Source organism: Arvicanthis niloticus, chromosome 5 (genome assembly GCF_011762505.2).
Source record: "Arvicanthis niloticus isolate mArvNil1 chromosome 5, mArvNil1.pat.X, whole genome shotgun sequence".
Classification (NCBI taxonomy): Eukaryota; Metazoa; Chordata; class Mammalia; order Rodentia; family Muridae; genus Arvicanthis; species Arvicanthis niloticus.
The window spans coordinates 11,635,493-11,650,594 of NC_047662.1; positions in this window are offsets into that span (position 1 = coordinate 11,635,493).

Consider the following 15,102-nt stretch of genomic DNA (forward strand, 5'->3'; position numbering starts at 1 on the left):
CTGAGTGGGTCTCGAGGCTTTATAGCCCTTCCCCACCTGCTGTACACTTTCTGCATCCTGAGTTCAGATGCAGTGCAACCAACCAAGCAGACTTCTGCTCCGGCCGCCATGCCTTCCGTTCCCACTGTCATGTCTTCCGTGCTATGGTGTACTTTATTTGTCAGGAACTATAATCCAAAACAAAGCCTTTCTCACTTAAGTTGCTTTGTAACTTAGCAACAAGAAAGTAACTAAGATAGCATAGTAGTTCGATCTATCTTTGACTCTGTTATCATTGTCCCCAGTGACTGAGTCTCTGACAGTTGATTCTGTATGACGAAGCTCTCCGTGAAACTCATTATCACTCATTGTGGATTTATAAAGCCCCCAGATCCTAGGAGAAAAACTCATTCAGCGTTACCCATGTCCTAGCAAGGACACAGGGAGTGGGGCTTGTCCGTGTGCCTAACCCTCTACATCCAGGAAGCCTTTGCAGGAACTCAGGACCCTCACTTCATAGTAAGAGCTCTGGAGTCTCAAAGTAGACGAAGTGAAGCAGTTCATTTTCAACCTGACCAAGTCGGGTATCAGCCCAGAACAGCAGGCACAGTGCCTGAGGTAGAGAGAGGTCTTTCTAATCCTGGTGGCATGGTCCTTCCTCACTTTCCGAACAACCAGGGGGGTACAACCTTCCAGCCATTTATGTCTCATTTTTTCCCCCTCTTACTTGTGTTTGTCTTTGTTCTCAACAAAAACCAAGCATGGTTCATCTCTACAGTTTACATCTTGTTTCTTTTAAAGTCTGTTCGATAAGTGTTCTTGCAAAGCAAGCCAGGCCTGAGGGTGTTTTTCTGGGGAGAAGGGCTTTAGCAGATTTGAGATGAGAAGGGAATAGCCAGACGAGCAAGTGTCAGCCGAAGTCTCCTGTTTTCTGTTGTTCATAGCTAGACCTAAGTTGGGTGGCGACACCGTTGAAAATGAGCCATTAGATTTTATTGCTAGCACTTCTTGGAAATGAGGGCAGTTTAGGGCACGTTGGTGTGGCTGAGCTATCAGCTCTCAGATCTTCTCTGCAGTTGGAACTGACCATCGCCCTGGGTCTGATCCGATTGGATTCCATCGGAGACTTCTGTTTACCTCCCGCTCCACCTCCCGCTTCCCTCCCACCACCTCCCCCTGGTGGCCGCCTAACTGCAGTACTACCTTCGCATCTCCTAGTTTTTGCCATCACATCTAACTTTAAAATTCCTGCGTGAGGAGGCTGGAGAATGGCTTAGCAGTTAAGAACACGTGCCTGCCGCTTCTGTAGGGTGTCTGAGGTCACGTCACAGCGACAGCTAGCAACTGTCTATAATTCCAGCGGGGGGGGGGAATCCAATGCATCTGGCCTTAGTGGGTACTGAACTCAAGTGCCCACGTGCGAGCGTGCACACGCTCACACACACACGCGCGCGTGCGTACACACACTTACTTTTTTGTTTAATCTTTTGACACTCCTAAATAAGAAGGAGAAGAGTAGGCCATGCACGCTCACTCACAAGTCGCCCCTGGTTGCGTTACTGTGAGTCTGTGAGTCTCAGGGCTTCTTTGCCCCTTGTTGGGCTACCTTAGGTCTTAGGGCTCCCCCCCTCCCTGCTCCCCGCTCCCACCCCGCAATGTTCCCCACCTTCGTCTCATTCTTGCTTTTTAATTCACCCCTGACTCGTTTTAGAAACCGGGTCAATCTCCCTTGCTGTTGCATTCATTGTATTTGTTTGCCATTTTGTTCTGGAGTCATTTATCTTATTGGCTTGTCCCTGGTTTCTACTTAAACCTGGTGACAAAGAAGCTCAATCTCCCCTTGCACGAACACACATCCTGTTTATGTGTCAGTTTCCATTTCGTCTCATCCAGAGCTCTATTCACGTGAAGCTAGGCTCACTCGGATCAGGAAAAGGCAGTATGATTGCTCTACTGTAAATTTCAACTTCTCTCTCTGCGTCTTTCTCTTTCTTTTTGTCTCTATGTCTCTCCATGTGTCTCTGTCTGTCTCTGTCTCTCTTTCTGTCTCTCCGTTTCGTCGTCCCCCCCCCCCCTCTTTAGAAGTCATTTTCTCTTTTCTTGTAGTTTCTCTGGCTTTTTTGTTTGTTAACTTTTTTGTTTTTGTTTTTGTTTTTTTTTCTGGCAGAGTCTCATGTAACTCAGACTGGCTTCGAAGTCTCTGTGTAACTGAAGCCAGCCTTGGAACTCTCATTCTATTCTCTGCCTTGCACCTCATGCGTTCAGGCACCACCACACCCAGACTCATTAACTGTTTTGTTGTTGTTGTTATTTATTATTGTTATTTTTACTATTACTATTTATCTCTGCATCAGCTTAATCTGAGGAAATGATTTTGTTTCTCTTCCGGCTCTGTCAGATGGGATTTGCCTGTGATGTCAAGGTTTCCCTCTCCAAAAGGGGTATTTAACAATGGCAATTACAGTTCCCGAGGAGCAGGAGGGGTCTTCATTCACTCCCTTTAATTATCAAGTCAGATTGTGATGTTGTTCTGGCTACCCTCTTTTGGGAGCCAACTTGTAGCAGAAAGCGGCTATCAGCTTTGCAGCCATCTCGAGCCATATACCCTGACATGAGACTTGGTTTTCAACAGCCCACAACAGCTGAGCACACTCTGACAAACATCTTGTTTATCCCACATATCTTGTTTTGCTGTTTAGTGCCCCCAGCTGCATGGTGCGAATGCTATCCACGCTATACACACCTGTAAGGCTTACCTCATATCCATACCTGCAAGGCACATGACAAAGTATTTAAATAACCCGGACTTCCCTTCAAAGAGAGAGAGACAATAAGAGAAGAGACACAATAAGACAGACATGAAGAGAGACAATAAATGAGAAACGAGACTTGATCAGAACCTCTGTCTTGTCTCCATTCTTCGAGTCTCTTGCTAGACCCTGACCCGCAGACCAGAGCAACAGAGCAGTCTGCAACATTTTGGCCCCCAAGCATGGGGCAGAACGCTCTGCAACACAGTGGCCACCAAGCTGGGCAATACGGGTCTCAACAACCCTCGGGTGACACAATTAATTTTTTTTCCCTGAGTTGCTGTTTTTCTTTTTCTCCTCATTTTTTCTTTTCTTCCTTTGTCTTTCCATTTCACCTTGATTATTAGAAATCCATTGAAACTTACATATGTATTTGTCAATTATAGTCATCTTTAATTTTTAAAAGTGTGAATGTTTGCCTGCAGGTATGTGAGTGTGTCACGTATGTGCAGTGCCCATGAAGGACAGAAGAGGACATAGGATCCTGGGAATTATAGACAGATGTGAGACCCCATGTGGGTACTGGGAATAAAACCTGGGTCTTCTGCAAGAAGAGCAAGTGATCTTAACCATTACAACATCTCTCCAGGCCCCTCCATGTTTGTTTGTTTTTTGAGAGAGATGGGGGATCCCATGTAACCTACTCCGACCTTGAACTTGCTCTATAGCTTATGAAGTTACGGTCTTGGACTTCTGACCCTCCTGCTCCACCACTGGAATGCTGCTGTTGCAGGCATGAACCACGCCTGCAGTTTTAGTCAGTTTGCATGCTCAGGCTTATTTTTCTTGGGCCAAGGGAGCCCCACAGACTGGGTTTCTGATACTACCTCTTGTCTTTTGAGTTAATCCTGATTTAAGAAAAAAAAAAAAAAGTGTTTGCTTTTATTTTATGTATGTTTGTGAGTGCCAGAATCTAAGTAAGTGCACCATGTATACGCAGTGCCCACCGAGGCCAGAAGGGGGCGTCCCAGAACTGGAGTTGCAGATGGACTGCCTTGTGGTTGCTGGTAACTGAAGCGGGGTTCTCTGGAAGAGCAGCCAGTTCTCTTAACCAGTGAGACATCTTTTAGCTTCGACATCTTGACTTTGTGGTATAACAAGCAGTCCAAGAAAAAAACCTCAAAGCACCCTGTCTCCAGTTTAGTCTTCAGCGTGTCTCCAGGTACTCTGGGCTGCTTGGGCGAGGTTATGTTTGTTGTTACTTCGTCCTTATTACTTCTATAGACTGACATAGAAATCACATAGTTTTCAAAAATATGAAAGGTCTCAAAACTTCATAATAACATTTCCTCTTTGAACTGAACGTCTGACCTGAAGCCTGACTATGTCGCGTTAGCATTAAGTCTGCATGGCTTTTTTTTTTTTTTTTGTGACACTAAATTCTTGATTACTCACTATAATTTTAATTGCCGTAATAACTTATGAGGCTGCTGTGTGTGCACAGTGACCACAGACGTCAACCTTGATGCTCATAAAAAGACTGCTGGTGAAAGCGTCTGCTTTCTTTGTGGCTCTTTTGACCTGTAATGCATTCCGCTCTGAAGGCTGGATCAGTAACTTGAAATAAGTCTTTTATCTTAAGAGTACAGCATCAATTTGATACATAATTTAGTACTTGTTTTTTGACTTCTTTTCAGATTTTAGGCAATGCTTTCTTCTCGGCCTTTTAACTTACTTGGAAATTTTTCGAATGTATGAAATATTTAAGCAATTCCAAAGTCAAAGCTTCACAGCAAGATACATTCAGAAAGATCTCATTTCCTTCGCCTGGTCCTTCCTCCAGCCTGTACTTCTTGTTTGCTTTTGAAAGTATGAAAAAGGTACCTGTATTTGAGTGTGGGCATCTGTGTTCTTTCTCCTTCTATTTTTTGTTTTGTTTTCTTTGGAGGGTTTCTCTGTGCAGCCCTGGCTGTCCTTCCTGGCCTTGAGCTCAGAGATCTTCCGGCCTCTGCCTCCCGGATGCTGTGATTAAAGGCATGCGCCATCATGCCTGGTTTCTTTCTCCTTCTCTGTGCGACACTCTACATACATCTTGTGGATAGAAGCTTTTCATAGGAAATACATTGGCTAACATCCCCATTACTCGGCACAGAAAGGTCAGCCTGGGACGGTTTTAAGACCCAGATCTTTCCCGTAATACCAGAACACGGAGGCGGTTCTAGTAACTGACTTAGCAGGGGTGGGTTGTCTCATTTTGAGCTTGTCCCCCACCGGTGTACCAGGCAGGGGTAATCTCATCTCAGGTTCACTTCCTGCCCCCATGATAATATTTTTTGAACCAGGCATTGGTGGTTGATATCTGTCATTCCAGTGTTTCTAGGGCTGAGGGAAAGAATGGCTGGCTACTCAAGGAAATCCTGAGCTACAGTGTGAGACCGTGTCTCCAAACAAACAGAAAAATCTCTACTCCTAGACCACAAATTTCACACATTTCCCCCTGGTATTGTGTAATTTCATCAATAAGGTTTAGATATTTGGGGAAAATGGGGATTCTTTTTTTAAAAATGAAGCTAGTACCACAGTGTACTCAATTTCATTACTAAGTGTACCTCTGTGGTGATTTGGATAAGAATGGTCCCCATAGGCTCATGTATTTGAAGGTCTGGCTCCAAGTTAGTGGAACTGTTTGGGAAGGATCAGAGGGTGTTACCTTTTTGGAGGAAATCTGTCACTGGGGATAGGAATGGAGGGTTCAAAAGCTCATGCCAGGCTCAGTCTCTCTCTCATTTTGACTTGCATCCTGTAGATCAGATTGTTGCAGGATAATTTCCTGCTACATTGTATCTGCAGTAAAGCTCGGTGATTGGGCAGTAGAAGACGTGGGTGGAGCTAAGAGTGGGGAAGAGAGAAGAGAAGAGGAAAGGTCATGGTGTCTCCTCACAGCAACAGAACAATAGTTTAGACAACCTCCAAAGAATTTGTTTGTTTGTTTGTTTTTGAGACAGGGCTTCTCTGTGTAGTCCTGGCTGTCCTTGAACTCACACTGCAGACCAGGCTGGCCTCGAACTCAGAAATTTGCCTGTCTCTTCCTCCCAGGTGCTGGGATTAAAGGTGTGCGCCACCACTGCCCGGCTGAAGATTGTTGTTATAGTAAGAGTAGTTTGTAGCCCCATGTTTATTGCAAGCCCTATTCACAATAGCTAAGATAAGGAGTCCGTGAGGAAAATTGTCAGTGGACAAATGGACAAATAAACACAGACCTGAGTCCAGTAAGACACAAATCCCAGCACTAGAGATGCAGAGGCAGACAGAACAAAAGTTTAAGGGACTGGACCTTAAGCTAAAGTTTTGGTTTAAGAGTTTAAGAGTTTGCTGGAGCCGGGCAGTGGTGGCGCACGCCTTTAATCTCAGAACTTGGGAGGCAGAGACAGGCAGATTTCTGAGTTCGAGGCCAGCCTGGTCTACAAAGTGAGTTCCAGGACAGCCAGGGCTACACAGAGAAACCCTGTCTCGAAAAACCAAAAAAAAAAAAAAAAAAAAAAAAAAAAAGAGTTTGCTGGACAGTGGTAGCTCATGTCCTTAATCCCAGCACTCAAGAGGCAGAGACAGGAGGATCTCTGTGAGTTCATGGCCTGCCTGGTCTACAGCGTGAGTTCCAGGATAGCCAGAGCTACACAGAGGAAACCCTGTCTAAATAAATAAATAGATAAATAAATAAATCATCTAAGAGTTTGGATAAGAGCTTGGCTTCCAGCGCTCAAGATGGGCAACTCTCAACTGCCTGTAATTCCATCTTCAGGGGGACTCCCTCACCCTCTTTTGGCATGTATGTATGTACATGCACATACATATTCATATATACATTCACATATATACATGCACATACATATTCATATATACATTCAGACACACTTGCTTACATATAAATAAAGATTAAATATTGTGGAAAGATGGTCAGGGATTAAGAGTACTGGCTGTTCTTACCGAAGACCTGGGTTCAATTCCCAACTTCCACATAGCCATTCACAACTGTCTATACCTCCAGTTATGGAGGTTCTGATGCCCTCTTCTGGCCTCCTAAGGCACTGCATGCACTTGATGTGCAGACATGCATGTAGACAAAATACCTATATACATAAAATAATGAAATAATCTTAAAAAAATAAAGTTGATAATTTTTAGAAAGAATTTTAAGGCTCAACAAGGTATATAGCAAGATCCTATTTTATAAACAGTGGTACCCACACACAAACACACACTAGAATATTATCATTCTAGGCTGGGTTTCCATTTCTGTGATTAAACAAAAACAAATTAAGGAGAAAAGGATTTATTTTAGCTTACAATTCATAGGCCACACTCTAACACCGAGGGAAGTCAGAGCAGGAACTCAGGTAGGAACCTAGAGGCAGGAGCTGATGCAGAGGCTCTGGAGGGACGCTGCTTACTGGCTTGCTCTCCATGGCTTGCTCAGCCTGCTTTCTTATAGCACCCAGGACCACCTGCCCAGGAGTGCCATTTCCTACAGTAGTCTGGGCCACCCCACATCAAACACTAGGTAAGAAAATGCCCACTGGCTTGCCTATAGGCCAATCCTATTGAAACAATTTCTCAATCTATGTTCCCTCTCCCCAGATGACTCTAGCTTGTGTTAGGTTGACAAAAACACACAAACAGGACAATTATTCCATCATGAAATCCAGTCATTTGCCACACCATGGATAGAATTAGAGGTTGTGGTATACAATGTATAGCCCGGACACATATAGAAAGACATATACCACATAAAGGAAGACTCACAGATGAGTGGTCTATACCTGTGGTCACTAAAGCCTAGCTAGGACAGGAGGAGCAGGACAGACAGAAGTTAAGTAAGAGGCCCCAGTCCTGTGGGAGAGGAGCAATTGGTTCTGTTTTTCTGGTGCCCTGTTAGTGCCTTTTTATTATTATTATTATTATTATTATTATTATTATTATTATTATTGCTATTATTATTTTGGTTTTTCGAGACAGGGTTTCTCTGTGTAGCCCTGGCTGTCCTGGAACTCACTCTGTAGACCAGGCTGGCCTCAAACTCAGAAATCTGCCTGTCTCTGCCTCCCAAGTTCTGAGATTAAAGGCGTGCGCCACCACTGCCCGGCTGACTTTTGATTTTTAAAAATTATTTCATGTATATGGAGTTTTGTCTGCATCTATAACCATGCACCATGTGTGTGCAATGCCTGAGGAGAACAGAAGGAGGCACCAGATACCGGGGAAGTGAAGTTACAGACTGTTGCAAGCAACCATATGGGTGTTGGAATTCTACTGGGATTCTCTGGGAGACCAACCAGTACTATTAATTGCTGACCCATCTCTCCAACTTCTGTGATTTTTTTTTTTAAATGGCTGCAAAGAAGACATTCTCGGCTTGTAGAAATGATTAATGTTTGAAGAGACAGAATGGTTATTATCCTAATTTGATCATTACTCACTGTCGACATTTATGGAATTACTATAATGTACTCATAATGATGCACACCTAATTCTTTTCAGGAAAAGAAAAGAAAGAGGAGTGCCAATTTAAAATAAATTTTAAGGGGCTGGCGAGATAGCTCAGCAAGTAAAACATTTCTCTGCAGGCCCGACAACCTGAGTTCGATCCCTGGGACCCACATAGTGGAAAAAAGGAGGTCCTTGGACCCCCACATTCACGCTGTGGTACGGCAACCTTCCCACAAAGTCATGAAGGAAATAAATAAATAAAACTTAGATTTTAGGCTAGCGGAAATCTCAATGACCATGCAGCAGATGGATTTTTTTTTTTCTTCTCTTCTCCATTTGTCTGAGAGTGTGATCGTGCCTTTGGAATCAGTTGACATGATTGATGTCCTGGTTATTGGATGCGCTCAGCTAATGTGTATTTTTAAGTATTTAGCCTCTCCTGACCAACAGGCTCAGATTGGAGGACATTCTGAAAGGCGTGTACTTTAGGCAGTCCTATTGGAAAGCACTGTCACCTCCTGGCAGCCCTGTCCTTTGGCGTTCCAGCACTCCATCCCTCATCCTGCTGCCTTAGTTTCCCTACTGTGCACACTGACGCCCAGTCGGGGGGGTCCCTGTCAGCTGCTAGGGTGATGTTCTCCCTCATTTCCCAGGCACAGAGGAGGCAGGAGAACCCAACACCCGCTGCTATAAACAGAGATGGTGATGTGTTGGTGGAGGGTCTTGTGCTCTGTGCATTCAGACGCTGATTTCCGTGCGCCAAGATCTGTTACAGTCCTGACGTGGGCCTTGTCATGAATATTGAAGAATCCCCTGAATCAGTGTGGTATAAAGAATGCTCCCCACAACCTAGAGATGCCCCCATTTTTATTCATTCTCCCTGCCTTCTATCCTCCTCTCTCCCCACATCTGATCCTGAGCCCCCCTTTCCCCTCCCCATCCCCTCTCTCACCCAGTTCCCTCCCTCCATCTGCCTTTAATGTCTATGTTATTTCCTTTTCTGAGTGAGATTCAAACATCCTCACTTGGGCCTTCCTTGTTATTTGGCTTCTTTGGGTCTGTGGATTGTAGCGTGGGTATCCCATCCTTTAGGGTTAATATTCACTTATAAGTGATTACACACCATGCATGTCCTTTTGGGACTGGGTTACTTCACTCAGGATATTTTCTAGTTCCATCCATCTGCCTGCAAATTTCATGATGTCCTTGTTTTTAATAGCTGAGTAGTATTCCACTGTGTAGATATACCACATTTTCTGTATCCATTCTTCAGTTGAGGGACATCTGAGTTGTTTCCAGTTTCTAGCTATTATGAATAAGGCTGCTATGAACAGAGTGGAGCACGTGTTCTTATGGTGGAGCATTTTGGGTAGATGCCTAAGATGTGCCAGAAACCCGGGTCGGGGGAGGCTCCCAGGAGTCTGTGAGGGTGACTCTAGGTGAGACTCCTAGTAGTGGGGATATGGGACCTGAAACGGACACTTCCTGTAGCCAGGCAGGACCCTTAGTGGAGGGATAAAGATGACAACCCACCCACAAAACCTTCAACCCAACATTTGTCCTGCTTACACGAAGTGCAGAGACAGAGATTGAGCAGAGAGTGAGGAAATGGCCAACCAATGACTGACCCAACTTGAGACCCATTCCATGGACAAGAACCAATCCTGGACACTATTAATAATTCTCTGTTATGCTGGCAGACAGGACCCTAACATAACTGTCCTCTGAGAGGCTCCACCCATCAGTTGACTGAAACGGATGCAGAGACCCACAGCCAAACATTGGACAGAGCTCGGGTAGTCTTTGGAAGAGTTGGGGGAAAAAAATTGAGAAACCCAAAAGGATAGGGACACCACAAGAAGACCAACAGAGTCAACTAACCTGGACGCTTGGCGGTTCCAGATACTGAACCACCAAACTACAAGCATATACGGGCTGGACCCAGGCCCCCTGTATATACGTAGCAGATGTGCAGCTTGGTCTTCATATGGGTCCCCCCAAAACTGGTGAGGGGGACTGTCCCTAAATCTGTTGCCTGCCTGTGGATCCTGTTCCCCTAACTGAGCCACCTTGTCTGGCCTCAGTGGGAGAGGATGTACCTAGTCCTGCAGTGACTTGATATTCTAGGGTAGGGTGATACCAAGGGGGGGTCCTTCTTCTCAGGTGAGAAGGGGTAGGGTAGGGTTAGGAGCTATGTGAGAGGGGACCAGGAGGAGGGGGGCTGTGATTGGGATGTAAGGTGAATAAAGAAATAAATTAATATGATGATGATGATGATGATGATAATGATGATAATAATAATAATAGAATGCTCCCCAGTTATCTTTGATTGGTTAATAAAAGGCTGAATAGCCAATGACTGGGCAGAGGGCCAATGACTGGGCAGAGGGATACAATGGCTGGACTTCCAATCCCAGCTAAGGATCCCAGGAAGAAAAGTGAGGAAGAAAGCAGTTTGCTATAAGGCAGATGGAGGAAGATTGAGAAGGTCACCATGAGGTCAGGCATGAGGAGGAGTTGCCAAGAGAGTTCTCCATGAGAACAGGCTGCTACAGCAGAGTGAGCAGAAGAGAGAGAAACAGCAAGTCCCTCGGGGCTTATGGCTGGGAAGTAGCTAAGATCGCTCAGTGGGATAAAGATATCTGCTCAGTTATTGTGCTTAAAGCTTGTTGAATGAACTTAATAGGTATTCATCTCAATTATTTGGGAGCTAGTTGGGTTAGAAAACCTGCCATGTCTAAATTTCATCCTATAATGACACACCCCTGAAAAAAAAAAGCTCTACTCCTGAACACAGGGCCTGTCCTTGATCCCCACCCGTGGAAGTCACTTTTGGAAATATGGTAGCCAGGCCAGAGAGATGGCTTAGTGAGCAATGACGCTTGCTGCCAAGCCCAGCAACCTGAGTTCAATTCCTGGGACCCACACAGCGCAAGGAGAGAACCAACATTTACAAGTTGTCTGACCTACACACAGGCAGTATGATACGCTCTTCAAATAACTAAACGCAGCAATAAATTCTATAGTCAAAGTTTCTAAAGATCAACTCAGAGTGTTGTAAGCAGTAATATATCTCTCCTGCTCAATGGTTTCTAATACAGAATTCATGATAATGACAGCGGAATGAGATGAAATTTGATGTGCAGGAATTTCTAAAGTCTTTGAATATTGTGTGTGTGTGTGTGTGTGTGTGTGTGTGTGTATCTTGTCCAACAAACGATTCTTTCCTTTAAACCACAAAATCCATATTTCTTCCTCCCCCCCCTTTTGAATTTATTTAAAGTGACCAGCAGAGAGACTGGAGAGAGGCCTCAGCAATGGATGAGTGCTTACTATTCTTGTTGAGGACCCAGGTTTGGTTCCCAACATCTCCATGGCATCCATCTGTAACTTCAGTTTCAAGGGACCCCATGCCCTTCCCTGGCCCCCTCCCCCCCCAAACTACCAGGTACCCATATAGTGAACAGACATAAATGCAGGCAAAACAGATTATAATATAATATTGATAAAATAAAAATAAATCTAAAAAGAAGTGGCCAGAAGGTAGCCAGAAATGCTGAAAGACTCACAGGACCGCACATTTCCAGACATGATTTCAGAGGCCTCTGAAAGGTGTCTGAGTGTAGCCATGGGCTCAAAAAAAAAAAAAAAAGCTGATCAAGGGCCAGTGTGATGGCTCAGAGGATGAAAGCCCTGATGCCGAGCCTGAGGAACTAAGTTTGATCCCCTGGGACCCACATAATAGAAGAAGTGAACTGACTGACTGCTGCTAGTTGTCCTCCACACGAATCAAGCTATAAGGAAAATTAGCAGTGGGGTGGGAAGAAGAGCCTCATATATACAAAAACATGCAAGGAAAAGATTAATACTTAAGAACAGATATCATAGGAAACATACACACAGCAGAGGTATTCTAGAACAGCATAAGTTGGTTCTTTAAAGTGAATTATGAGCCGGGTGGTGGTGGCGCACGCCTTTAATCCCAGCACTTGGGAGGCAGAGGCAGGTGGATTTCTGAGTTCAAGGCCAGCCTGGTCTACAGAGTGAGTTCCAGGAAAGCCAGGGCTACACAGAGAAACCCTGTCTCGAAAAACCAAAAAAAAAAACAAAAACAAAAACAAAAAAACAAAACCAAAAAAACAAAAAAAGTGAATTATGTTGAAAATGTGCTGTGATTTAAGACAAAATCTCTTATATAAAAGGGGTTTATTTATATGAGTATTTGCTTGTGTACTTGCATGCGCACCATGTACATGCAGTACCAGCACTGGCCAGAAGAGGGAGCCAGATCTCCCAGCACTAGTGTTACAAGAATTGTGAGCCATCTGATAAGGGTATTGAGATTGGAACTCTGGTTCTCTGAAAAAGCACCAAGTTCTCTTACTGCAACATCTCTCTAGTCCAAGAAAACAAAGACTTAATATTTGTCTCCCATCGTTCTTCAGCATGTAAGTATCATTAGTGTATCTTTGAATTGTATTATGTCAGACAAACTCATTAGTGTGAAAATTTGCTTTGTTTCTAAGAAATAAAAAAAAAAAAAAACTGATGTGTTTACCAAGCAACTGTGTTAAAATACCTTTCTTGGGGCTGGAGAGATGGCTCACCAGTTGAGAGCACTTGTTCCTGCCAAGGATGGAGGTTTGTTTCCCAGATCCCACGTGGTGGCCCATAAACATCTGTAAATCCAGTTCTAGGGGCTCTGATGAACCTTCTGACCTCCCTGGGCACTGGGCACACATGTGGTGCACACACACATGTAGGCAAAGCAAAACACTCATACATGAAAAATAAAGTCATCACAATTTTTAAAAATTAATAAAAACAAGATAACTATGATTATCAGAAAATGTTTGATTTGCATGCTAATTTGGTCTATATAGCCTGATAAATAATAAAAAAATTTTAAGATGTAAAGAAATCACAGGTGACAGAGACAGAGAGAGAGAGTGAGAGAGAGAGAGAGAGAGCGAGAGAGAGAGAGAGAGAGAGAGAGAGAGAGAGAGAGAGAGATCCAAGAAGGCTAGAAATAAAGCAGGGCTGTCTGTCACAGCGGGAGCCATCATCCTAAGACATGTTGATCAAGTCTGACAAAGAATTTGAAAACTTGAATAAAATAGAACAAATCCTTCAGGAGAAAAATTAGCTGGCAAAACCAATTTGAGAAGAAATGGAATAACTAAAGATTTCTGCTATTGTTAAAGAAACTAAATTGGTAATAAAAATAAAATAGACCCAAACTACAGTGATTTTACTGGAGGCTGTCATCAAAACAGCTAGCAAATGAAAGAAAAATCTGCACTGAGGATATGATTGAGCGGCAGCGTGCTTGCCTAGCTGCAGGAGCCCTAGATTAGATTCCCAGAACCCAGACAGGGAATAGAAGTGCACACATGTAATCTCAGTACTAGGGACATGGAAGCAGGATGGCCAGAAGTTCAGGGTCATCCTTGGTTACAAAGAGTTAAAGGCCAGACTGAGCTTGACACATTGACTAAATATCTATCTATCTATCTATCTATCTATCTATCTATCTATCATTTATGTGTATTTCATATATATATGAAGAGAGGGAGGAGAGGGGATCAGAGAGGAGGAAAGGGGGAGGGTAAGGGAAGGGAAGAAACGTAAGCAAATATTAAAAAAAATTAATGTCATATAAAATGGATATAAGATGACAGTCACACTAAGTTTATACTATGAATACCAAAGTTGACTTATGATTTTGAAGGATCCATTAACAACACCCACAGCATCAGGAAACGAGATGAGAGGAACTACATGGTGGCGCTCACCTTTAATCCCAGCACTTGGGAGTCAAGAGACCAGCAGATCTCTCAAGGCCAGACTGATCTACAAAGAGAGTCCCCAACCAGCCAGGGCTGCACACCGAGACCCTGTCTCAAAAAAAAACCCGAGACAAAACAGACAAAACAAAACATCCAACAACAACAACAACAACAAAAAACTAAGAAGAGAGAAAGAAAGAAAGAAGGAAGGAAGGAAGGGAGGAAAAGAGGGAAGAATGGAGGGAAGGAGGAAGAAGAAAGGGAGGGAGAGAGGGAGGGAGGGAGGGGAGTTAAGATGGCTCCATGGGTAAGGTGCTTGCTGCCAAGGCTGATAAACTGAGTTCAGTTCCTAGAATTGACATGACTACCACAGTCGTCCTCTGACCTCCACACACGCATCACAATGCACATGTGTGTACACCATCAATCAGTCAGTCAATACATGAGGGGAAAAAAAAAAACATCAGTTAAGTGAAAGGCTTCATTATTTTGTCCAGTAGATGCAAGGACATATTTACTAAAGCATTTGTGATAAAGGACATGTTTACTAAAGCATTTGTGATAAAGCCCAGACTTACAGACAGCATCCCAGCAAATCTGTCAGCAGCAAAGACTCTTCGTCTGCCCTCAGTAGCAAGATAAGGACAGCTGCTGCCGAGTCATTGTTCAGAGTTGAAAGAGAGCCCAGGAAAGTACCGTGAGATGAGGAAACAGGAAGACAGAGTAGATTAGGAAAATAGAAATATGTAACAGAACTAGAGAAGAAGGTTCCGGGGGCTGGAGAGCCAGCTCAGCAGACAGCTGTTAGCATTTTGTCTAGGCTCCGCCCCACAGTTACCTGGCAACAGCCAGGTGTGCCTGTCTTATTATAAAAGGGGCTACTTGCCCCCTCCACTCTCTCTTGCTTCCGATCTGTCCTCTTGCCCCTTCCTCCCTCCCCCCCACGTGCTCATGGCTGGCCTCCACTCCTCTGCTCTCTCTCGCTCTGAATAAACTCTATTCTATACTGTACTGTCATGTGGCTGGTCCCTCAGAGGGGAGGGATGTCTCTGCAAGGGCCGGCAGAGGCAGCCCTCCCCCACGCCTGACTGCACATCCAC